The sequence below is a fragment of the Chinchilla lanigera genome, unplaced genomic scaffold (assembly GCF_000276665.1).
Source record: "Chinchilla lanigera isolate Chin_1 unplaced genomic scaffold, ChiLan1.0 scaffold00029, whole genome shotgun sequence".
NCBI lineage: Eukaryota > Metazoa > Chordata > Mammalia > Rodentia > Chinchillidae > Chinchilla > Chinchilla lanigera.
Window position 1 is genome coordinate 22,854,785 of NW_004955430.1, and position 24,089 is coordinate 22,878,873.

Sequence of the window (24,089 nt, forward strand, 5' to 3'; positions counted from 1 at the left end):
TGCTTCATAACAAATAATACCAAAATCTTAGTAGCGAGTTACAATGAAGCTACCGGCTCACATTCTCTGCACATCATAGATCTCATGTGAGATACTGCTCCCCAGGTCTCCTCACCCCGTGATTCAGGATGACAGAGCAACTGCCAGTTCCAGTGTTGCCAGCTGCCAATGGCAGAAGGAAAAGAGTGCTCTGAAGAATCTCACACCTGCAATTAAATGGTCCAGCTCAGAAAAGACCCATGTCACTTTTCATGTCAGTTCATGTGCCAGAATTGGCTGTATGACTTCTCTAGCCACAAAGGAGCCAGAGAACCAATTTTATCATATGTCCTGAAGGTGGAGAACAGAAGAAAAATTACTGAAGACTCTCAGAACTACACTGTCTTTAGCCAGCCCTGCTCACCAAAGAGAATATTTTGCCAGCCATACACAGAGACGCTCTCAGGAACACCGAATGGAAACTTTCCTGCTCCAAACCTCAGCTGAGTTCTTGCCAGAATGAATCAGCAGGGACACTTCCTCATCTCTCACCATCCTGCCCAACACCTAGTCCACTGGTAAATCAATTGTGCCACAGCCACAAGCTCCACTTCCTCTCTTTTCTCACTGCCACTTCTCCTTTGGCTCTCACACTAGAGAGCAAAAGCCAGCAAAAAGACATTAGGAGGCTAACAAGACTGAAAGTCAGAGAAACTCTATCAAGTGCAAAATGACCCAACTGCATAATTTGGAGAGGGCAAGCTACAAATGGCTCAACACACTTGCAGGGATCATTAGACTGAATGAAATAAAATATGTGCTCAATAATTACCTGATAATTAATGTATGGCTGGACAAATCACTGGATGTAAAACATAATGTGCAGCCCATTCTTCAAAGTCCTCATTTTCCCTTCTACTACTCATTCTCTTGTCTTGACCTGGACCCTGGTATTCTTCCTCCTTGCCACATTCTATTCTCAGCTGGCCAATGAGCCCTGTTCCTGTGTGATCCCATCTGTGGCTTGACAACTCGATTTGGATTACCTGTGTTTATTACTCCACTTCCTCTTTCCTTCCTCTCTCTTTGCAGGCAAGGTCTTATAACTTGGCCCCTTCTCCAGACTGTCCCATGCGTGACTTGATCTGTGACTCTCCAGGCCTCATATTAAACCTCCCTAAAATCTTCAAGAGGAAAGGACCTCATGACATTGACAGCAAAACAATAACTTTGATAAACAACAACAAAAAAAAAACCTTGTGAAATGCCAGATACGTGCACAGAGCCATGCAGGTTCAGCCAAGAGTTCTTGTGTGTTTGCTGGTTGTCACTTTAAAACACCCTAATGAATCAGGGGATTGACAGTTGGTGGTTTTCATCTTTACACAGAGTTACGTTGTAAAGCACTCCTGCACAAAGCACTGTAACTTCTCTTGAAAACTATGAACTGTAAACAAGAACCAATCAGCCAGTTGGCCCATTTTAGGTGGTTCAAGTATCCAAATGAAGATCTGTCACAAACCAAAAAACCTAGAGCATTTAAAAATACAAAAATGTTATTGAAACCCCTCTGGGGATAGGGCCAGAGGCTGAGTAAATATGTGAGGATGGGAACAAGACTATATGTTTTACAGGTAATACAGTGAATAAAAATATCACTGCAGAAAACAAGAGGAAGAAGAGATTCCTAGACCAGCAGAAAAGCTTTGTTTTAGAAATTTTAGAGCCAAAGCCCAGGAGGAGCAAGAGACTTGCTCTGAACCCAAGTCAAGCATCACTAACCTTCCAGGCCACCATCTGAGTTGTCCATATCCAGTCATGTGTCACTTTTTGTACATACTTCAGATAAATCAGAAACTTCTATTTCCACTTATATTACTCTACTACTCTTGACAATTAATACAGAGGAGAGAATACCAATAGCTAGAAGGAAAAGGGGCTTATAGCCCACTATACATCCTAACCAAACTACCTACTTTCAAAATGCAGTTCCACCCCTTACTGTGGGTGTGGCCTCAGTGTTTTCATCTATAAAGTGTATATAATCTCATAACACATTTAATATCCTTAACATTATACCTGGCATATGGTAGACATTTAGTAAATTTTATTCTATTTTCACCTAACCTGCCATCCCAAATTACTGTGACAATCTAATGAACTGTCTTCCCATTTATTACTTTCTCCATAATCATGTGACATCATAAAAGCTCCACTGACTTCCAGGAGTGTAAGAGCTTTATAATAAGGTCAGTTGGCAAGCTAGAGGATTATCCTCAAAACCTTCAAAGGGAAATATAATTGCATTCCTACCTAATTATACATCAAGGAATTCTTAAGAGTCACTCTTCCCCTTGGGGAGGACTAGGAATGTTCTTAATAATAACCAAGGAATGTTATTAGCTATCATAAGTAGGTTTAGAAATCATAGATGTCAAAACACTTCAATCAAACTCTTTATATTTGAATCTGTTGTGGGTCATAATAGACTTGTTGCTGCTTCTTGGATTCATGGATGTATTTCACTGCTTCCACAGTGGTAGTACTTCAAATGCTGTCTCACTTCCTAATAACTAAGGTACATCTTTACTTCAGCAGACTTTTGTAAAATCTTGATTAAAGGATCCAATGTCAAAGAATCTCTATTTGGCATTCAATGGGACTTTGAACATTTAATCGTACACACATGTCTTTCATCATCCCACTTCCCAGCAGCTGCATTCTGCACTGTTTCCAGGTTGACCTATCTCTTTCTATCCATTAAAACACACCCACAAAAAGCAGGGCATGACCTGAAGTATTGGAATTAGAAACCAAACTCAATAAGCACAAAGTCCTCCATAGAGCAGGATACCTGTCAGCTCTGGGTTATGTTGAAAAGGAGAGTAATATATTCTACTCCTTAATGGGTAATTCTACCCCTTAATTAACCCCTTGATCAACACAGTCTATTTAGATGGAAATTAGGGGGATTTGATTGATAAGATTGTTTGTGAAATGGAGTTGGCTTGGACTTGTAGGTAAAGATTGATTACCCTCTATGGTTTTCTCCCTTTCTGTCATCCTTTAGACCTAGGATGGCCTCCAAAGTCTCATGTATTCAGATGTGGAGTTTTTGGAAGGTGACTGGATCGCAAGGTTGCTGTATTCACTACTTCATTGATCCATGGACGAGTTCACAGAAAAATGTGCTATTAGGAGATAGGGCCGGGTTGAAGGTGATGTGTCAGTAGGGCCATGCTTTTGTGCTATCTCCTTCCCCAGTTCCTCCTTTTCTTCTTTGCTTCCTGGCTGCCAAGAGGTCAGCAGCTTTTCTCTGCCATGTCTTTCCACCATTACATTTCTTACTTGGAGCCACCCAACCATGGACTGAATCCCCTGAACTGTCAGCCAAATTAAACCTCTTCTCCTTGAAGTTGTGAGGGTCAGGCACTGTGTCTCAGTGACGAGAAAGTGGCTCATATACTTCTTACCAAACTCCAGTGAAATTCCGGTAAAGGATTTTTTAAAAAGTGTTAACCCAAAAGGACAAAGTAAAAGAGGAGGTAGCAAAGGGTTGTAGTTAGAGGTGATGCAACAATTAAGTGAAAATCCATACTGAACCAGCGAACAAATCACACACACACACACACACACACACACACACACACACATACACAACCTCCATTCTTTTTTCTAGGAATTCATTCTTAAAAAACAAAAAATAAAGAACACAGTTAAGAGATCAATTTTCTGGCAGGAAAGGCACCAAAACAAATAGAAAAGAAGGATCTAAGGAAGCAGAGACAAGAAATGGAGAAGAAATGCTCAAAAATTCTATAGTATACACTGTCTGCAGGTTTTCTTCACCTTTTTTAGTGGTGATACAAATTAGTGGGTTTTGTTCTGGCAGAGTCATACAGACACAGAACATGTTGCTCTTTCTCACCCCATCATGCCTGGCCCCGATCTTCCTCTGAGTTTCACACTGGGGGAATTCAATTTGTGTAATATTCAAGAGCAAAATACGGAATTGATCTTTAGAAAACTAAAAGACCCAGGATTTTTCCATTTGTGAAATGAGAATAAGGTGCTGCTTTAAAATGATCAGGTATGTCACATGCATGTTCCAATTCCCCAAAAAGAACATCGCTATTCTGCAAAACAAATATACACTAGTAAAAATATATTTTAAAAGTATCTACAAAAAGTATAAGTCAAATAATAATATATAACACTGACACTAAAATTTTGATGGGAAAAAAGTACCTTAAAATGGACGGAAGATTGGATGTGGTGGCACATGCCTGTAATCCCAACAATGAGGAGGCTGAGGTAGGAGGATCATTGTGAATTCGAGGCCAACTTGGGCTACAAAATGAGTTCAAAACCAGCTTGAACTACCTAGTGACACTCTGTCTCAAAAAGACAAAAATAAAGAAAAATGGATAGAGATTCTAAGGGCAACTTGGATGTTTTTGGAAAAAAAAATTATATCTTTTCTGTGATACTTATAGTTGAGAGTTGGGTAGGTGCATAGGATTATTCACTCACACATTAATTCATTTATTCTTTTAATTTTCTTAATTACTTAGTAAGTTTTATTAATGAGATTTGATAGTTGTGATTTAGATTTATATTTGAGCAGAGAAGGATACAAAGTTTTGTAGCAGAAGGGAAAAAACAGTTTACAAATGAGCTTGCAGCTCTTTACTTTGGGGAGCCTCTTGGATTTCCCCCTACTTCTAGAGTCAGCTCTACTTTCCTATGAAATCTGGCAATTCTTTCATTACATACTGGCAAATGTGATCGTATCCAAACTATGTCATTTAGAAAGATATCCCTTGCTCATAGATGGGAAGAACCAACATTGTGAAAATGGCCATACTCCCAAAATGGTTATACAGATTTAATACAATCTCAGTCAAAATATCATTGGCATACCTCACACACCTAGAGAAAACAATCCTAAAATTCATCTGGAACCAAAAGAGACCTACAATAGCAAAGGCAATCCTGTGCAATAAAGGAATGGCAGGGGACATCACAATCCCTGACTTAAAATTATATTACAAAGCTTCTGGAATGAAATCAGTATGGTACTGACAAAAAAAAAACAGACCTGAGGATCAGTGGAACAGATTATCAGATGCAAACACAACTACAAACACACTCAGCCACCTTATCTTTTACAAAAGGGCCAAACATGTTCACTGGAAGAAAGATAGCCTCTTTAATAAATGATGCTAGAAAAATGTGCTTTCAACGTGCCAAAGACTAAAACTAGACCCATGTCTATCACCATGCACTAAACTAACATCAAAATAGATCAAAGATCTAAATATTAAAACAGAAACACTAAATCTACTGGAAGAGAAAATAGGTAGAAATCTTAAAGATATAGGGGTAAGCAGAGAGTTCATGAACAAAAACCAAACTGTATGGGAAATACTTCAATGAATCAACAACTGAGATCTCATTTTATTGAAAAGTTTTTGCATATCAAAAAAATCACCAACAGAGTGAAAAGAAAACTCACAAACTGGGAAAAAGTTTATATTCAACTGTCCCTCAGACAAAGGACTTCTATCCAGAACATATAAAGAATTAAAAAAAAAAATCAGACCCCCCAAAATTCAAAGACCCAATCTACAAATGGGCATCTGAGATGAATACACACTTCTTAGATGAAGAAATACAAATTGCAAATAAATATATTTAAAAATGTTCAACATCACTGGTTATTCAAGAAATGCAAATTAAAACAATACTGAGATTTCATCTCATCCCAGAAAAAATGGTTATCATCAAGAATCAACCAATAACAAGTAAAGGCAGGGCTGTAGGCAAAAGGAATGCTACTCTACTGTTGGTGGGAGTGTAGACTGGTACAGCCAGTCTGTGGATATCAGTGTGGAGATTCCTCAAAAAACTAGGAGTAGTGGTCGCATTCAACCCAGCTATTCCCCTTCTGGATATCTTCCCAGAAAAATTAAAAACATCAGACTACACTGATACATGTGTATCCATGTTTATAGCAGCACAATTTATCATAGCTAAATCTTGGAAAAAACCCAAATGCCCCTCAACAAAGGAATGGATAAAAAAGATGTGGTATTTTTATACAATGGAGTATTACTCAGCTATAAAGAAAGATAAACTTGACACTTTTATAGGTAAACGGATGCAACTGAAGACCATACTTATAAGTAAAATAAATCAGACTCACATATGTAAACATCATATTGTCTACTTAGTGTAAGAAACTGGAAGAGTAAATACAAAATACAAGAGTAAATACAAAAGGTACAATAGATACTGTGAAAGGGAAAGAAACTGCTCAAAAGGAAGGTACAACTGGGATGGGGGGAAGGAGAAAAAAGGAAGGATAGCTAAGATAATTGTACTAATAATTTCTGTTAGTTCACTGAAAGGAATATCTAGTCTTTACATTGATCAATCTCCCATGCCTATATCTGGTAATCCGAGCAACTACTTTGAAGATAACAATATGCAATATAATAGCCATTGTTAATTTCATATCATCTTGTTTTGAAATTCTGTGTCATTTTTATTGTTTTTTATTCTCTTTAAACTAAAAAACAAATAAATAAAGCATATAAAACTCAAAAAAACTATATCACTTATAGTCTGATAAGCAAAATAAGAATGTATATTTTATAACACTAATCATACCCTTACAACAAGGAAGGATTTCAAGAGATCACACAGTCAAGTTTCTTATGTCTGAACTAGTTTTATGCTCATGTAACTTTTCTTCGTAATACCCTATATTTGTTTATTTAAATGGTTTACCACTTAGTGATATTTTCTCATTCATTAATTTATTCACTCATTCATTCACTTTAATGTATTTATTTGTTTATTGTTTCTTTCCCTAAGTAAACTTTTTACTCATACCCAATTTTTTGATGGAAAGGCTATAAAAATTAGAGGAACTTACCCAGAAAATATAATAGAACTTACACAGAAAGCAGGTTAATTTTTCAAAGACACAGAAAATGGGAAGGAAAGTCAAAGCTGATGATTAATCACCAAAGTCAAATATCTAATTAATATGGATTCCAGGAAAAAAGAGCTGATAAAAAGGATTAAAAAATTATGGAAGTCCCAATAAAAGAAGTTAGTTCATAACTGAGAACCTGAGTGTTCTTGGCAACAAATGCATGAATAATGAGGGAATCACCATAGACATGCTATCATGAAAAATCAGAATAGCCAGGACTCTATAAGCCTTCTGAAAAACAAAATATGCCACCCAGAAATGTTAGGAAAAGGAATAGCAGGACTAGATGTTAAGAGAGATTGGAGAAAGTCCTTCAAACTTTGGAGAGTCAGTATTCCAATCTAGAATTCTGTACTAACTCTAACCATCAATCAGCTACAAGGAGAAAATAAAGACGTTTACAAACATGAAAATGTTCAACCAAATAAGCCTGTGTAACAGGAAGCTATTCAAATTATGCTTCATAGAAGGAAGAGGAACTCGTGAGATGCAAAAGGGTGCAGCAGAAAACAAAAGGCAATTCACAAGTGGATGGAACAGAAGATCTGGGGTGACAGGCTGGAGACGGGAAAGCTCGATGGCGAGAAAAATGGAATGAATAAATTAGGAGACATGCTTTGTAAGTTCAAAAAAAATCTGTATCTTTAATGGACCAAGAAGAACATTTGGGGAAAAGTATACAAGAAACTAACTGAAAGGAAAAGAAAAGCAACTATTAACTACAAAAAAAATAAAATTGCATGCAAGTATAATCACAAAATACTAGTTATTTCCACAGCAAAGGATTTTGTAAACTTGGAACAATGTAAACCGTAACTATTGATTGACACAAAACCAGTGACAGATTGGGGCCATCATAGAGAGGGAAGTTGTGAGACAATGAGAGAAAGGAGTGTAAAGCGGGGAAATTCTCAACTATATAACAAGAAATCAAAAGATGATGTTAAGAAAAACAAGAATATCATTTGTCTCTTGCTCATGGAGAAGCTGAAAAAGTTGAACTAGAAGTAGAGAGTAAGTAGAAAGACAGTTATCGGAGGCTGGATGGCTGGGGGTACAGGGATGCACATTTCTCGTTAGATAAGAGGAACAAACTTCAAAGGATCTATTGTACAGCCAGGTGATATAGATGATGACACATTGTATTTTTTCAAAATATGCAGTAAGTGTATATTATGGTCAGGCATAACACCAATTATAACTATGTAAGGCAATGCATTTGTTAATTGTTCATTAACTAGATTCAACCACTAGAGTATTTTTAATCATTTAAGCCAGATTTAACCATTCCACAGTACAGGTATTTATGCACTTTTAACTGTTTGAAATGTTTAATTGTTTAAAATGCATAATACAAACATACAGCGTTGCCTGTCAATTCTTTTTAAATTTGAAAGAGTGAATTTTATTTGAAATGTAGAAGTGAGAAATTATTTCTAAAAATGATAAGTGGTTGTTTCTGGGGGTTACAAGGAGGGAATAACAAAGGGAACACAGGGGCTGAGGATTTAGCTCAGTGGCACAGTGCCTACCTGGCAAGCGCAAGGTCGTGAGTTCAATTCCCGCTACTGGAAAAAAACAAACAAAAAAAAGAAACAAAGGGAAGACAGAAGGTCTCCTTTTTGTCCTAAATATTTTAGCACTATTTTTTTTTCTTTAGAATATAGATATAAAAGTTTCATAAAAATGGGGCTTTTTAATGCGAGGAGAGAATAAGAAAATTAATTGGCTTTGGGACCCTTTTTCTATCAACAACTGTTCACAGACGGGGGCCAGGTGAAGAGATTCTTAAGGAAACTGAAACCCACTCAAAAAGACACTAAAGCATGAGCCAGTTTGGAATTAAAGTCAAAAACATACTCAGATTCAAATCAAATAAATAAAATATCAAGTTTAGGCCCAAATCAAAAAACATACATAATGGTTTTGTAGTTTTGGTTTTCTGTGATCATTTTGGTATACACACATACACACACAGAGCACTTTATTCAAACTTCTAAGACTCATAGTCTTATTTTTTTATATTTTACTTTGATCCTTTTGATTCAGAATAAACATTGTAACCTTAGTTACTGTTTTTTCTTTCTTGTAAGGTAAAGTTGCCAAATAAAATACAAGATGTTCAGTTAAATTCAAATTTCAGACAGACAACTAATTTTAGGGTAAATATAGCCCAGATACTGCCAGGGACATACTTACACTAAAAATTATTTATTGTTTATCTGAAGATCAAATTTAACTGGGAATCCTGGATTTTTATTTGCTAAATGATGATTTTGTTTGAAGAGTTACATCCAGCTGTGCTCCTCGAACACCTGCTTCTGAGTTAGTGTACATAGCAGCCTGCTCTCTTCACCACTTGCTCTCTCTGTGCTGCTCGGTGCCACCTCAGGCCATCATTCCTTTATGCTTAGTCACTGAGACGGGAAGGCTCCTGCTCATTCCGAATAGGGTGAAGCCACTGCCTTGCTGTCATCAGTCGAAGGGTGACTGGGAACTGACTCTGTTTCCCTTTGCTGCCCTACCGTTTGACACCTGCCACTAACACGGAGTCTGTGCCAATGTGAGATTTGGTAACACACAGCACAGAACATGAAACATGACTTAGGGTGCAAGAGCCAAACAGCTGTCACTCGGAGTCCTGTTGTGGTGAACTCCAGGATGTGGCTTACTTCCTTACTTTGTGCTTAACAAATGTCATGTCATCTTGTAGATGATGAAATCTTCTCCATTAGTCTTTCAGAACATGAATTCCCTTTCCTCCTCAGCAGACACTAATTCCCACTTATGGAAGTAGGTTTAACCTTTCCCCACCACAGGACTTTGTCAAGATTGAGAATCTCCCTTGCTGGTCAATGATGATGAAAACGTTCTATGTCCTGATTGTGGTGGTACAACACCATGAGTGTGCACATTTACTGAGATGCATGAATAGTTACACATGGGATGGGTGCTTTGAACTCTATATAAATGATATCTCAATGGAATGATTTTTTTCAAAGTATTTCCTGACTCGTGTGTGTGTGTGTGTGTGTGTGTGTGTGTGTGTGTGTTTTACTGAAGGCTGAGCCTAGGACCTTCATGCTGTGGTATTACATGAGGTACATACCAGCCCTTTATTTATTTATTTATTTATTTATTTATTTTTGAAACAGGGTCTTATTAAGTCATCCAGGCTGGGCTCACACTTCAATATCCTCCTGTCTCAGCCTCCCAGAGTGCTAAAATTACAGGTATGTGCCACCACAACCAACTCTAATACTTTTACTAAAACGTGAGTTAAACATTTTGAGAATTTTAAATAACACCACAGGATTTCAGCAGGATAGACCAGGACTTTGCATTCTAATTTTGGATGTTCTCATATTCTGGACATCAGTGTGAAGAGGAAATACACTTCCACCTATTTCTTGTAGTGGTCTAGTTTCCTATAGCCAATTTTGAAACACACACACACACATACACACACCTCTCAGAAACAGTACAGTATAGTCCACCACAACATATTCCATTAAATATATTATAGAAAGCAAAACTATTTAACAACAAACTCTATACGACCTATATAACCTAAAATGTGCAGCATATAGCTTGGTAGAACAATTCCGTCAAGACAAAATCACTGGTCTCTACATGAATGTACCTGCATATGATGCAACATTAAAAATGAAATTATTAGCCAGGTGTGGTGGCTTATGCCTGTAATCCCAGCACTCAAGAGGCTGAGGCAGGAGGATTGCTGTGAGTTCAAGGCCAGTTTCAGCTACAAAGTGTGTTCAAGGCCGGCCTGAAGTGCATAGTGAAACTCTGTCTCAAAAAGACAAAAAAATGAAATTATTAAATATGAATGTCCTTTGAAATGCTGCAGATGAGCTTGTAGGGTGGAGTTAAGGAGGTACTTCATGTTGTTTACAGAAGTAGTATTGGCTTGCCTTGTTTTCCACACAACAAAGGGAAAATTCCACTTTCAGCTCAAAACTCAAGCCGGAAATAATTCTTCCTAAAAATGGGAACAACTCGAAAACTCTTCCCTATTCCATATCCCAGAAAACACAACCCAGACAGAAGGCCTAGCTCAGATGGAAGGACAGGAAGCAGCTGAGCTCCACCCAAGAAAAGCCATTTCTGGACAAGGAATTATTTGGGGCCAAGCATTCTCCAAATGATGTAAGAGGGAAGTAAACCTCTTAAGCAAAGAGCAGGCACTTAAAACAAGTCTCGGAAAGCATGCCCACAGATTCCAGAAACCTTCTGCAAACTTTAATAAAGAAATGCTTGGATACTAAAGAGAACAAAGGGGAAGAAATGAAACAATCTAACAGTGAATCAAGACAGCAAAATATCCCCAATGGACAAAGAATCAAAAAGCAAAGGAGAGAAGATGGTGGTCGGCATTGGAATAACAGTGGCTGTCAGGAGTGGTGGCGAAAGCCTGTAATCTTAGTGCTCTGGGAGGCTGACGCAGGAAGTTTGAACCCAGGCTGAGCAACCCTGTCTCAAAATAAAAAATTTTAAAAGGCTGGGGATGTAGCTCGGTGTGAAGGCCCTCAATTCAATCCCCAGTACCATATACACATTCAAAAGCACAGTAATAGCAATAGTGACAACAAACTCAAGCAGTCGCTGAGTATCCAGACCAATCCTAAGCACTCCAAACACATTTAATCCTTATAATTGGCCTATGAGCTACAACTTTTGTCAGTTTAACCTGATGAAGCCTAGTGATTGACATGTAAGCAACTTGCAGTCACACTGCGTTAGCAGGGTCCAGGCCTGAGTCCATCTCTAACTGCCTGTAAATCCTTAACCCTTAGCCACTGCGGCCTGATGCCTTGCTATGCAGAGTGTGTCCCCAGGCCAAGAGAGCTTGAGATGGCCCTGGAGCTGGTTAAAACTCAGAAGGCACCTCCAGATCTACTGAGTCAGAACCTGCATTCTAACAAGGCTCCAGGTGATACTATGCACATTTAAGTTTGAAAAACAGATAATCATCTTATTTTTACCTGGCTAAGATTTTTCACCAATTGCTTCATGAAAATAGACTAGAAATGGATATAAAAATCTATTGTATAGAACTCATAATTAAATAAAGTATGCTTTTTTTCATAAAGCATATATTACTAAGGTTTTTACAAGGTAACAGGGACTAAGTAAACACAAGTGACTTTACGGCTGTGCTTTTAAAATTTCTCCACCAAATATCCCAAACAGCTGAAACCACCATGACCTTTCTTTTCCATCTTCCTTCCCCCCCCCCGACCCCCCACCCTGCCTCTCTCTTTCTCTATCCTATCTCTATCTCTGTCTCTATCATCTCCCTCTCTCTTTTTCTCCCTTCCTCCCTTCCTTCTCCTGCTATATTTCTTTCTTTTCTGGTAAACTACTAAGCTGTAATTTTCACATTATAAGAGTCATCCATCAAATTTATAATTAAATAATTTTAATTAATTCACTTATTTATATAATCATCACCATAATACAGTTTTAGAACAACTTCTATCATCCCAATACGATCCCTCATGCCTTTTTGTAGTTAATCTCCATTCTACCACCAGCTTCAAGCCACTGCTAACCTGTTTCTGTCTCAGGGCCAGGGATATAGCTCAGCTGCACAAGCACCTGCCTGGCAAGCACAAGGTCCTGAGTTTGATTCCTGGTACCAAAAAAATAAAAATTAAAAAAAAAAATCTGTTACTGTCTCTTATCAGTTTGCATATGTAGGACATTTTATATCATTTGAAGCATACAATATGTGATCTTTTTATTGCTTTTTTCACTCAGTGTAATCTTTTTGAGGATTATTATACTGTTGCCTATCTCAGGACTTAATGCTCTTTACTACTAAGTTGTTTTCCATCCCATGGAGCCATATAGCACTTTGCATTGTTTAGCAAATTTGAAAAAAAGTGAAGCCTCTATGTTTATCTCTGAAATTCATTGAAGTGATGTGCATGACTATACTGGTTTTACTATAAAAAATTTTAAATGAAATAATATTAGGTTCTTCTTGGTTTTTTTTTTTATGATTCTGGGTATTGAACCCAGGGCTTACAGGATGCCAGGCAAGTGTTCTACCACTGAGGTATACAGTTCTACCTCCAGATATTTTTTAAGTTCAGTAGTTCCCTGGCTCATCTTTTTGTGTGAGACTCACTACAATTCACTATGGATGTGAGTCAGAGATAAAGTCTTGGGCAAGGGGAGTTGATTACAGAGTAATCGACAGGGAAGAGAAAAAGGCCAGGAAATCCACTCATGAGCCTTTGTTTCAGACACCAATCATGGGTCCACATAGCAGTGGCCAGGTTAGCAGAGCCACACGGAGCCAACAGAGGCAACAATAGACACTCAGAACTGCTCATGGTAGCCCCCCTGAAAAACAGACCAAGGAGTTTCATGATTCACCAGCTCATGAATGAATCGCTCTCATCTAAAAGTCTTAAATCCTTCCCAAACTAATCCTATAATTTGTATTAAGTCCCAAGATAAAGACGCCTTCCAGGCACTGGTATAAAGGAAAAGCAGAATAAGGTAGATCATAGCACTTGTGGTCAAGGTTCGGAAGACTAGATCACTGAAGGGAAAAGAGCATCACCACTAAAAAATATTGCTCTGATAAAGCATTCTTCTGTACACAGGACAAGGAACCATCCTAACCCTCATATTCCAAAGGTATATTCCTTTTTTTTTTTTTTTTGTCTTTTTGAGACAGGATCTCACTGTGCAGTTCAGGCTAGCCTTGAGCTCACTTTGTAACCCAGACTGGTCTCAAATTCACAATGATCCTCCTGCCTCAGCCTCCTGAGTACTGGGATTACGAGTGTGTGCTACCACACCAGGCCCAAAAGTGTACTCTTAAAGGAAAGCCCTTATCTACATATTTTAAAGCTTTTTTTGTTGACTTCATCAACCTTGGAACAGCCCTCATGGGAATATTAATCAACTCTATAGATAATCAACTCATGGTTCCCTAGCTTACATTCAATTAAATTACCCACTGTAAAGATCTTAGTTTCTAATATTACTTTATAATAAAAGAAACCCAGTTTCTTTGAAGAAATAGTTGGTTCTAGGATTGGGGCAAGAAAGGTTCAACATAAGCTTAGAGTATCTTGTAGTATCAGGAGACAAGGAAACACTTTTAAAAATTATAGATTCTCAAAAGGACAGGAGCCAACCTGAAAGGACTCCCAGTGACAAAACCAGAACAATTTTAAAAAGAACATAAATGCTATAGTTTTAGATTAAAATTAAAAGTATACAACAAATATCCATGAATCCACACTGATATAAAGAAATTAGTGAATAAATAAACAAGGGAAAAACAATCTCCCATACAAAAGAATTCCAAATAACTTGTACAGGCTCAAGGAACCAGACCTAACTGCTCACTCCTTGAATGTTGGAGACATTTAGTGACTTGATGCATGAGAGTAGAGTACATAAAGACAGTAGAAAAAAATCACTTCACAAGGGAGAAACTTGGCAAACACTGACTGCCTAGATAACCAAGGTTAACACCGTTACCAACAAACCAAGTTGATAACATGCACCGTTCAAATAATGTGATGATAGAATAGCACTTTACTTCCATGGTCTCCCCTCATCAAAAACAAACCTTGTGGCCCCAGTCTAATGTTAAGAAAACCATCAAAATACCTGACCAGTACCTCTCAAAACTGATTAAACTCATCAAAAACAAGGAATAGGTAAGAAACTGTCAGGGACCAGAAAAGGCTAAGGATGCAGGAGCAAAAATCTGTGAAACTGTACCCTGGAAGGGCTCCTGTAACCAAAAAATAACAGCAGAGGAAAATTAACAACATCTGAACAGAGTACAGATCTAGTTACTAGTAGTATACTAATGTTGGTTCCTTAGTTGTGATGAAAGTGGTATAGAAATGTAAGATGCTATCTTAAGGGCAACAGTATACAATACAAAAGGATCTCCCTTTACTATCTGTATAGCTTTTCTATCAATCTGTGTTATTTTAAAACAAAAGAGATTATTTGAAAAAGAACAAACATCAAATCACAACCAGAGCCATTTTTGAAATCTCTCTCCACAATATATATAATAAATTAGCCTAAGTACAGGCAATTAAAGGTTATATGAGTAAGGACTTTTTTCATTCCTTTTAAGGAGCCGCACACAGCCACGGGTCATGTGCTACATAATGAGAACTTAGTTGCTTGTGTCCAACATCTATAGAAATAGCCAAAGCCTGCAGCTGTCTCTCAGACTCTTCAAATTCATGTGACAACAATTTGTAGGTACTGAAGCTGTGTATAGTGCTATAATGATTCAGATTTCCAACACATGCTTGTTTTCAAAAAGGCTGATACTTGTTGATGCAGCCTCTTGGCTGCCTGCGTGATTTGTTCAACCTTCAGAACAGATGGATATAAACCATAAATGGAAAAGGCCCACTGATAAATAACTCAGATATTCTTAAATGCCCAGAACAGTCTTGAGATCATTCACAATAAACTGAAGCTTTTATTTTCCTGTAGGGGGTGATGAGGTAGCAGTGAAAACTCTGAATAATGTCAAACTCTCCCTCAGAATCCAAAATGGGGCATCTGGGACCTGAAGATGAGTGAAGGACAGGAATTTAGACTCTCCTTTGGAGTTACTCTTCCACCCAACTTTTATTCATTCTTTCATCATTTATGAGATGCCTACAATAAACCTGATAACTCTGGCCTATTGTCAGATGGTTCCTAAACAGCCAGAAAAAAAGAAAAGCAAAATAGAACAAGGAATGAAATGAATGAAGCCCCAAACTACTTAGATGCAAAAGTCCTACATTACTGAATAATATCTGGCATACAGTTGGTACTTAATAAATATTTGTTGAATGAATAAATGGAGCTATCAAGGCTTTCCCTGGAAGGCAATCTGAATGACCGGAGTAGCTTATACCCCATGGTATATTCAGAAACTAAGAATCCACTTTCTTGGATCCAAGGAGAAATTTCCTATTCTCCTTTTTGACCAGTGACTTTGCCCAAGCCAAAAGCAACTACCAAGTGAAATATAAATAAGTACTCTAAGCTGACTGAGGAATAGCCTTTGGAATGATAACACCTAAGAGAAATTACAAAACTCTGTATCAAACACCCTCATCCCCAAGCCCCTGCAAGACAAGATGATAGATTGAGTATAATAAGGAGCCTGCTCTCAAATTAGACACCTAAGTTCTTATTACCACATGGCTCCTGTATTTCCCATATCTCTCTGATCTTAAAATTAGCTGAACAAGATCAAAACATCTTTAATATAAATGGAATGATGATCTGTGAACAAATCTTTAAAGGCAGAGTGATCACTAAGATGTTCTGAGGAGAGTCCTATATTGGGAAGTAAGAAACAAGTGCTCTGTCATCAGCTCATCACAGAACTTCAGATATGATATTCCACTGCATTTCCTTTCCTTTAAAAAAGGGCAGTATGAAAAGTGAGAGTACATTAACTCTGACGTCTCTTCAGGGTATAAAATTCTACAGTGTGTTAACAAAATAACTATCATAACAGCTATTCATAATATTGCGCTTACCATACATTGGCTCTGTTCTATCCACTTTCCCTGTATTGTCTCGTTAATCCTCCCAACCACTGTATTAGGTAGGCTTACTCATTCTCATTTACAGAAGAGGCAACTGAAGCAGACTTAATGGCCACAGACTTTCCTCACTGTATATGACACCATTTAACTAACACTTGTGCATTTTGAAATCACACAAATCAAGGGCAGCAATCTGCTGTGCACTTTTCTATTAACACAGCATCTCAGATATTGAACACTATGTATATAGAAACTCCAGTAATTCAGCTTCAGAGTCTGCAGTTTAGCTTCTGCCTCCACTAGTTATTCTCAAAGGATGCTTCACAGATCAGAAACATCAACATCGTCTATGAACTTGGTAAAAATTCAAATCTTCAGACCCTGGTCTAGACCAACAGATTCAGGAAGTCTGGACCTGCAGCCCACTCATCTGTTTGAACCAGCCCTCAAAGGGATTGTGATACAGGTAAATATTCAGATCCACTGCTCCATGAGATCTTGCTCCATGACCTTTGGTAGGTGTGATGGTGAAAATTAGGAAGCAGAGAGTGGATGGCAGGGGTATCCTCAAAGGCCATCTAGTCTAGATTAAATTTTCCTTAAGCTGAGAAATAAAAAGCCTTAAAAAGGAAACCTGCTAAAGTAGGTCAGCTGTGCAGGCTGGTTACCTGTAGAAATAACATCTTTTTCCTTTCATTATAGCACATCAGTGACCAAATGAAAAAATGCATTTTTCCTCTTATAAATATTGTACATCACCATTCCTTCATGTTGAGGTGTCTTCTGGAAATATTCCTGAGTTCCAAAGTACTAGGTAGAGGTTTAGTTGCATGAGCTCAATTAGACTCCGTGAGGAGAGAGGCAGTTAGAGCCACTGCCCGATGATGCTTGGAAATGGTTACCTCTGGTGGACAGGACTATGTCTCTTTCCCACACACATGCTCTGATGGCCTGAAAGTGGTAGAAAGCACCTGACAGCCTTCTTCTTTCTCTTAATTCTTTGGCCAATGCTCTTGATCTGTGATCTTTTTCTGAGGCACGCCAGATTGTCAGCTTACTTTCTTTAAAAAAAAAAAAAAAACAGAAAACTCCAGGCTAAGATATTCAAATTGCCAAACCAATGGTATCATGGGAGGCCATATAAAATCCTCTCTGAGTTAAGTCTGCATGCCTCAAAGAACAAAAAATTAATATACTGTCGTTACACAGTTGAGAGGGGAAATTAATTTATACAGAAACCCTTTCTAAGGCATGTTCAGACTGCCTGGATACTGCTCCAAATGGGAGCATTATCTGCCTTCCCAAAATAATACACCATATGCCCTAATCTGGCAGACACAAAGATAATTATATGACTCTGGCAGAGCCAATATGCTTGCTAATAAATGGGAAAGTGAGAACAATGCAAATCAAAGTTAAGTTCAATGGAAATTGAGAATTGTGGTAGGGAAGCTACCTGCCACAATTAAACATGGTGACAAGCAGAAAATGGGACTCTCACATAGATTAAAGAGCCAGTGCTGCTGTGAAGAGACCCATTTATATCAAGGAATATTAATATGATAAAAGTAGTTGGTAGCGGGTATGTGAGGCAGACTTATATGATTTCAAGCCATCAAGTACTTCCCTTTCTAGGAGTCCACTCTCACAGGTACTCAATGGGGGCTCTTCGTAAAACCAAAACTAAAATGTCAAATTCCACATAATTACCTTCAGTTTTAAGCAAAGAAAATTGAATACAAAATGTAGTCTGGAAGTTGGATTTACATCAGCACAAAACTGCTCCTGATACTGGGCAACAGAATCTTCTTCGGAGTTCTCATTCTTTTAGGGGAGTGATTTTTTTCCTAATAGTTTTCTTGCAAAGCTACCAAGAATTCTCCTTTCTAAACTACATGGTCCTTGGGCTGGGGATTTAGCTCAGCGGCAAAAGCGCCTGCCTGGCAAGTGCAAGGTCGTGAGTTCGGTTCCCAGTACCGGAGAAAAACCAAAAAATAAATAAATAAATAAACTACATGGTCCTGACATGCATTAAAGAGTGTTGAACAAATAAATTATCAAGTCTGATGCTACATGACTACAGAAGAAAGATGTGAAGACCAAATAAAGTTGATGGTTTTTTACCTTGAAAAATAACTAATTTTTGATAGGAAAATCTATTTCCCTACAATTTTTCTCTTTATCTCCCCTGCCAGTAACCCTCTGTTCCAGCCCCAGCAAGGCTTGCTGCCTTTGGAATAAAAGAAAACAATATTGTCCTAGCAGTGAAAGAAAACTGGTATGGTGAACCTAAGTTCTAAATTTAAAAGCACCCAAACTATGGTGTGCTCTGTCAGGAACCACCCAGAGTCCTGAGACACTCCTGGGGTGAGACATGGATGCCTGGCAAGCCCCGTGTGAGGGACTTCTGCTTAGAAGTATCTCTTGTCAGCCACAAGGAAAAATCAGTCATTGGGAACATGAACCCTTAGAGAAAGAGTCCCTCCCAGAACGCTAACAAATAAGGTCCCATGAGTCACTCTTGCCAATTAAATTCCAGGAGAAAGACAGTGACAGATGTAAGGGTGCCAGTGGATTTGAGCCCTGTCAGTACAAATACTTTCACAAAGAAGTTTGCATTGTACAGAGGAAGGCAGCAGTGATAAAATATTTACATATTTATAAATATCGAGACATTAACAAGCTTGCAAGATTCATTCCATGAATTCTAAAGAGTCCCGGGAAAGAGAAGGCAGAGATGTAGTCCTTGCTCAAGAGCTGGGTACAAATGGCAGAGTCCAACCTGGATGTCCACGCCAAGAGGGTACCTGTCATTGTCATTGCTTCAGGGATGACCTTTGACAGCCCACAGAAGTGATTATTACAAGCCCAGAACTTATCTAATACAACATATCCTGTGACATTTTCCAGTCCACTCCCAAGAGATGCTCCTGAGAAGGAAAACAAGCATGCAAGCCTTTATTTTCAACTGGATTTTGGAACATTATTTTTAGAGACTCAAAATGACCACAGGCTTAAGAAAAGCTCTGAGAAGTCCTGCAGTAAAGAAAACTGACAAATGCTATTTAATTCAACATTTTCCTTTATGTTTTGGCCATTATTCCCTGATAATCTTATGTAATCCAATGATCCTACACTGCTCTATGAAACATAATGGAATTTATCAAAAAAAACTATATTTGCTTATTCAGTATTTTCATGAATTAAACAATAGCACATTCCTTTTCCTGTGTGGAAGGGAGACAATTTCCTTTAAGAAGAAAAAAAGAACTGGACAGGAGTACCTATGAGGTTAAGTTTGAGTCAAACCTTTTTTTTTTTTTTAATTTACTTCTTCTGTGCCAGGAGGCAAAACTCAGACTGGCTTTTCTTTTTTTTTTTTTTTTTTTTGTACTGGGAATCAAACTCAGGACCTTGTGCTTGCCAAGCAAGGCGCTGTGCCACTGAGCTATATCCCCAGCCCCAGACTTGCTTTTCTATAAAGACAAACATAAAAAGCACAACTACACTTCAGTTCATTCTCTGACACTTTGAAATAATGATAGAAAGGTGGAGGACAGTTCTGGGATGAGCAAGGCGCTGGAAGTATTTCTGAAAACTGACTGATTTCTACTTCTGCTCCAGTTTGTCTTCCTGCTGTAACTGGGGATAAAATATATCTTCTATAAAATGAAGCTACTGAGCTGTTTATCAAATTGTTTTCATTTTGGGCTAACTTACTTATGAGCAACTCAGCATGGCTCACCTATCCTTACCTACCCCCTCTAGGATCAGCCCTAAGTCCAACCCAACATGCAAAAGACAACCTGGCTGAGACAGGAATAATCTTTGAGTTAATTTCTTTTGATGCTAGCCAGCTGTTGTCACAATGATGCCACATCACAAAGAACCCCACTGAATAGAAGTATTTTCCTCACTCAGTGTTCTTGGGGTCTACTGGAATGATTTGCTTTCAACTGCTGGTTGACTGGCTTGACTGGATTAGAGTTGCTCTACTTGTCTCTTCATCTCAGCCCCAGCCTGAAGAGGCAGCATTCTTTCCTTATAGTGGATCACTAGAGCATAAGAGAACTTGCCCCAAAACCCCAAAATATGTAAGGTCTCTGTCTCTGTCACATCCACGAACACCTGCTGGACAAACAAAGTCATACAGCCACACCCCACATCAATGGGGTAGCAAATCAAATAATGCTGAGCAATAATTCGAACTAGAAATCTGTTAGTCTGTTTCACGTCTCTGTAACTGAATACAGCAGACTGGGTGTTTGTTAAAAATAGAGATTTATTTAGGTCATGGTTTGGGAGGCTAGAAGTTCAAAGTTCAAAAGCATGGTACCAGCATCTGGTGAGGGTCTTCTGCTGCATAATAACTCTGCTGAGGCATCAACTGGTGAGACAGAGCAAGCAGGTAGCTAGGGTCTCCCTTTTCACAAAGCCACTCATCTGTCATGGGGGCTCCACTCTTACAACTGCATCTAACCTTGGTCACCTCCCAAAGGCCTTGCACCCTGTACCTCACTGTAGGAATTTTAGTCATATTTCCTACCCTCTTAATCTCATAAGAATGGCAAATATGAACATGACTTCGGGGTAGAGGGGGACATTCATACCATAAAGAATCCAAAGTGGAGAGAATGTGAGGATGAATCTTGATATTGGGGAATGGTAACATCAATACAAGGAAACTCAGTTCCATTTTCTGAGCCAAAGGGGCCTGGCAGAGAAGATAATAAGAAATGAACCTCTGGAATAGGAAGTCCAGAAGCAAGATGGAGATCAGAAAAATAAGAGAAACAATGCATTCCTCTGGATGGTTTCTACTTGGCCATCAGAGTTATTTTGGACTATATCAGGCCAAATTTGCTAGTAAAACCTAATGCCTTACCACAGGTCCAGGGCGGCAGGCTAACAGTCACCCTGCATGACTCCTTACTTACCTTCAGACTGCAGAGCAGGTGCACGCAGTGATTTTCCAGTCCCTTGTTCTCTGTCAGCTCAGCACTCTCTGTGATGAGGAGACACATGCCAGCATCCTTTCAAATGATTCCCCACTTTCTGAAGCCAGAAGTTCGTAAAGTTTGCTTGAGGTTGCAGTAACCTGGAGATTTCGGAAAAGTGGCTCCCCTGACCAGGCATTCTGATGTAACTGTTCCAGGGTATATCCAGGGACCAGAATTTTTAAGTTTTTCAGATAATTTTAATAAATAGCAATGTTTAGAGCCCACCAGTTTGAAAACTTGACTTAACCTGTCAGGCTTACATAAGAGTTCACTTCAAAGTGACAGCACAGTTTTGGATCAACAGAAGAAGATCCCAAGCTGAGCTTGTACATGGGAGCTGGAGAAAACCCAGGGGTCCTGCAGGAGAAGTTCAGGGGCTTGGGGGGCAGTTCAGTGGTGGAGTACATGCTTAGCACACAAAATCCATTATCCCTTTTCTGAAACTCAAAACAAAGTTTTTTCAAAACTCAGGGCAGTAAACCCTGACCTGACTTGAACTCACCTGGTGTGTAAGACCCAACTATTTATAGCCTTTACTCTTCTCATTTAGTGTAAATACCCATGCATTTTGCCAGGAAAATATTAATGTGTTTAATCACAGAGTGCTCTCACAAACCCCTGCGGATTTGTTATACAATACAAGGGTTGTGTAACTTTCTACATTCTAAAAATTTCTGGATTCAGAAAATAAATGTTTCAAGCAGTTAGGCTAAAGAAATATAGATTTAGAGAAGGGTTTTTTTTTTTTCCTGTTCCTTTGATATGAAGAGCAGAGATAAAAGGGAGACAAAGAAAGTAAACCAAACAACATAGACCTTATGTGGTTTAGATAAAAGTGTCCCATCTGAGTGGTTTAATTAGAAAAAAGGAACATTTGTAAATAAACATAGCCCTTCACCAGGGGTCATAGCATAGAAGACAGTAAGAGCTGCACAGTGGATCAAAGGCTGAATTTTATATTCATTCACCTCCCTTAGCCAGACCCTTTTGTGCAGCACACATACTTCACAACCATCCAGATGGCTTTACTAAGAAATGTTTATAGCACCCGATCGATTTTTATAACACAGCTCTTTCTAAGAAAAGAGACATCTAATATTAAACATTTTGTTATTTCCGTTAATGAAAAGAAAATGTTTCTGCCTCCCAAATCTTTAGCAATTGCCTATACACAAAAGCTTTGGGGTGAAATGCATGGAATGACCTATTGGAGTGCATGCATGGATGATATGCCTGAGTAGCATACACAGAAGGGAATGCATAGGGTGGTAGGCATGCTCAGATAGTAAGCAGGGGAGGGTTAGAGTTCAGAGATGAGGCATTGGACATTCCATAAACTGGTAATTGATTTCAAACTATTTTCACGCAACTATTAATGGAACACTGTCTACTGTGACTCCAAACAATGTTTGAGATACAGTAGCATTTAATTTATGCACTAGACTTAATATACTTTAGCCCAGGTGAGCCTCAAAAACATTTTAGGAGGAAAGAAGAAGCTAAAGGAGGTAAAGTCATTTCCCCAATTAAAGCAACCAAAACATAGCAAAGTCAATTATTCAATACAGATATTTCTGCTGTCAAAGCCAATATATAAAACCACTACTCTAGTCCTACCTCATAGCAGAAATAATAGCTCATAGAGCTCCAAGGCCACTCCAACAAAAACAAAAATAGTCCTCACCCGGTCCTTTTCCTATACAAGAGTAATGTTAACACCATGCCTAAGACACTACACCATATTATCTACCAGATTAACACAAGCATTTGAAACACTTGTAAGCTCCTGTACATTCATCTGGCACCCAGGTCATGTTTATATAAACTCTACCATGTGAATGTACTCACAATTTCAGCTATAATTTAAGGAGATGTTTTGCTCTGGGCATTTCACTTGTAGAGTCCGTTAAAGTGAACCTCACATGTAGTTACTTAGAATGGAAAAAAATGCTCTTATGTTCTAGGTGAAACAGGAAACATTTCACAGTATTGTTCACAGTATTTGGAAGGATGTTTTTCATTACTAAACTTTTGTGAACATGTAATAGGCCCAAGAAGTTCAACCAATCAATATGTAGCAGTACCCTGAGCCTCTGGCCAATCGCTCCTGTGATTGTTTGCCTCAACTTTATCAAATTGTACTGGTGATTGACCTGGTACTTAAGAAATATAGATAAACTGAAAATGTAAATGTCCTATTGATTGTGATTGTGACAGACTGCTGATTATCAGCAGCTAATTGAGCACCAAAAATTTATTCTCCCCGAAGGTGATGCTGGGCTACTACTTATGATCTATTTCTAGATGTGGATGCTGGCCATGCAGTTGTGTTAAGTTTGTGAAAACGAATTGGCCTGCCCATTTATCGTATGTACAAATTTCTGACTGTTTGCTATGCTTCAATTAATGTTTTTAACCAGTACCAGTCTACACAATATAGGCAAATGAAAAGAATAAAAAAGAAAAGTATGGGAGCAGTGCCAACACCCCATGCCAGGAGCAAGCAGGCCCTCACCTCGTATGTGGCAGCCTTCC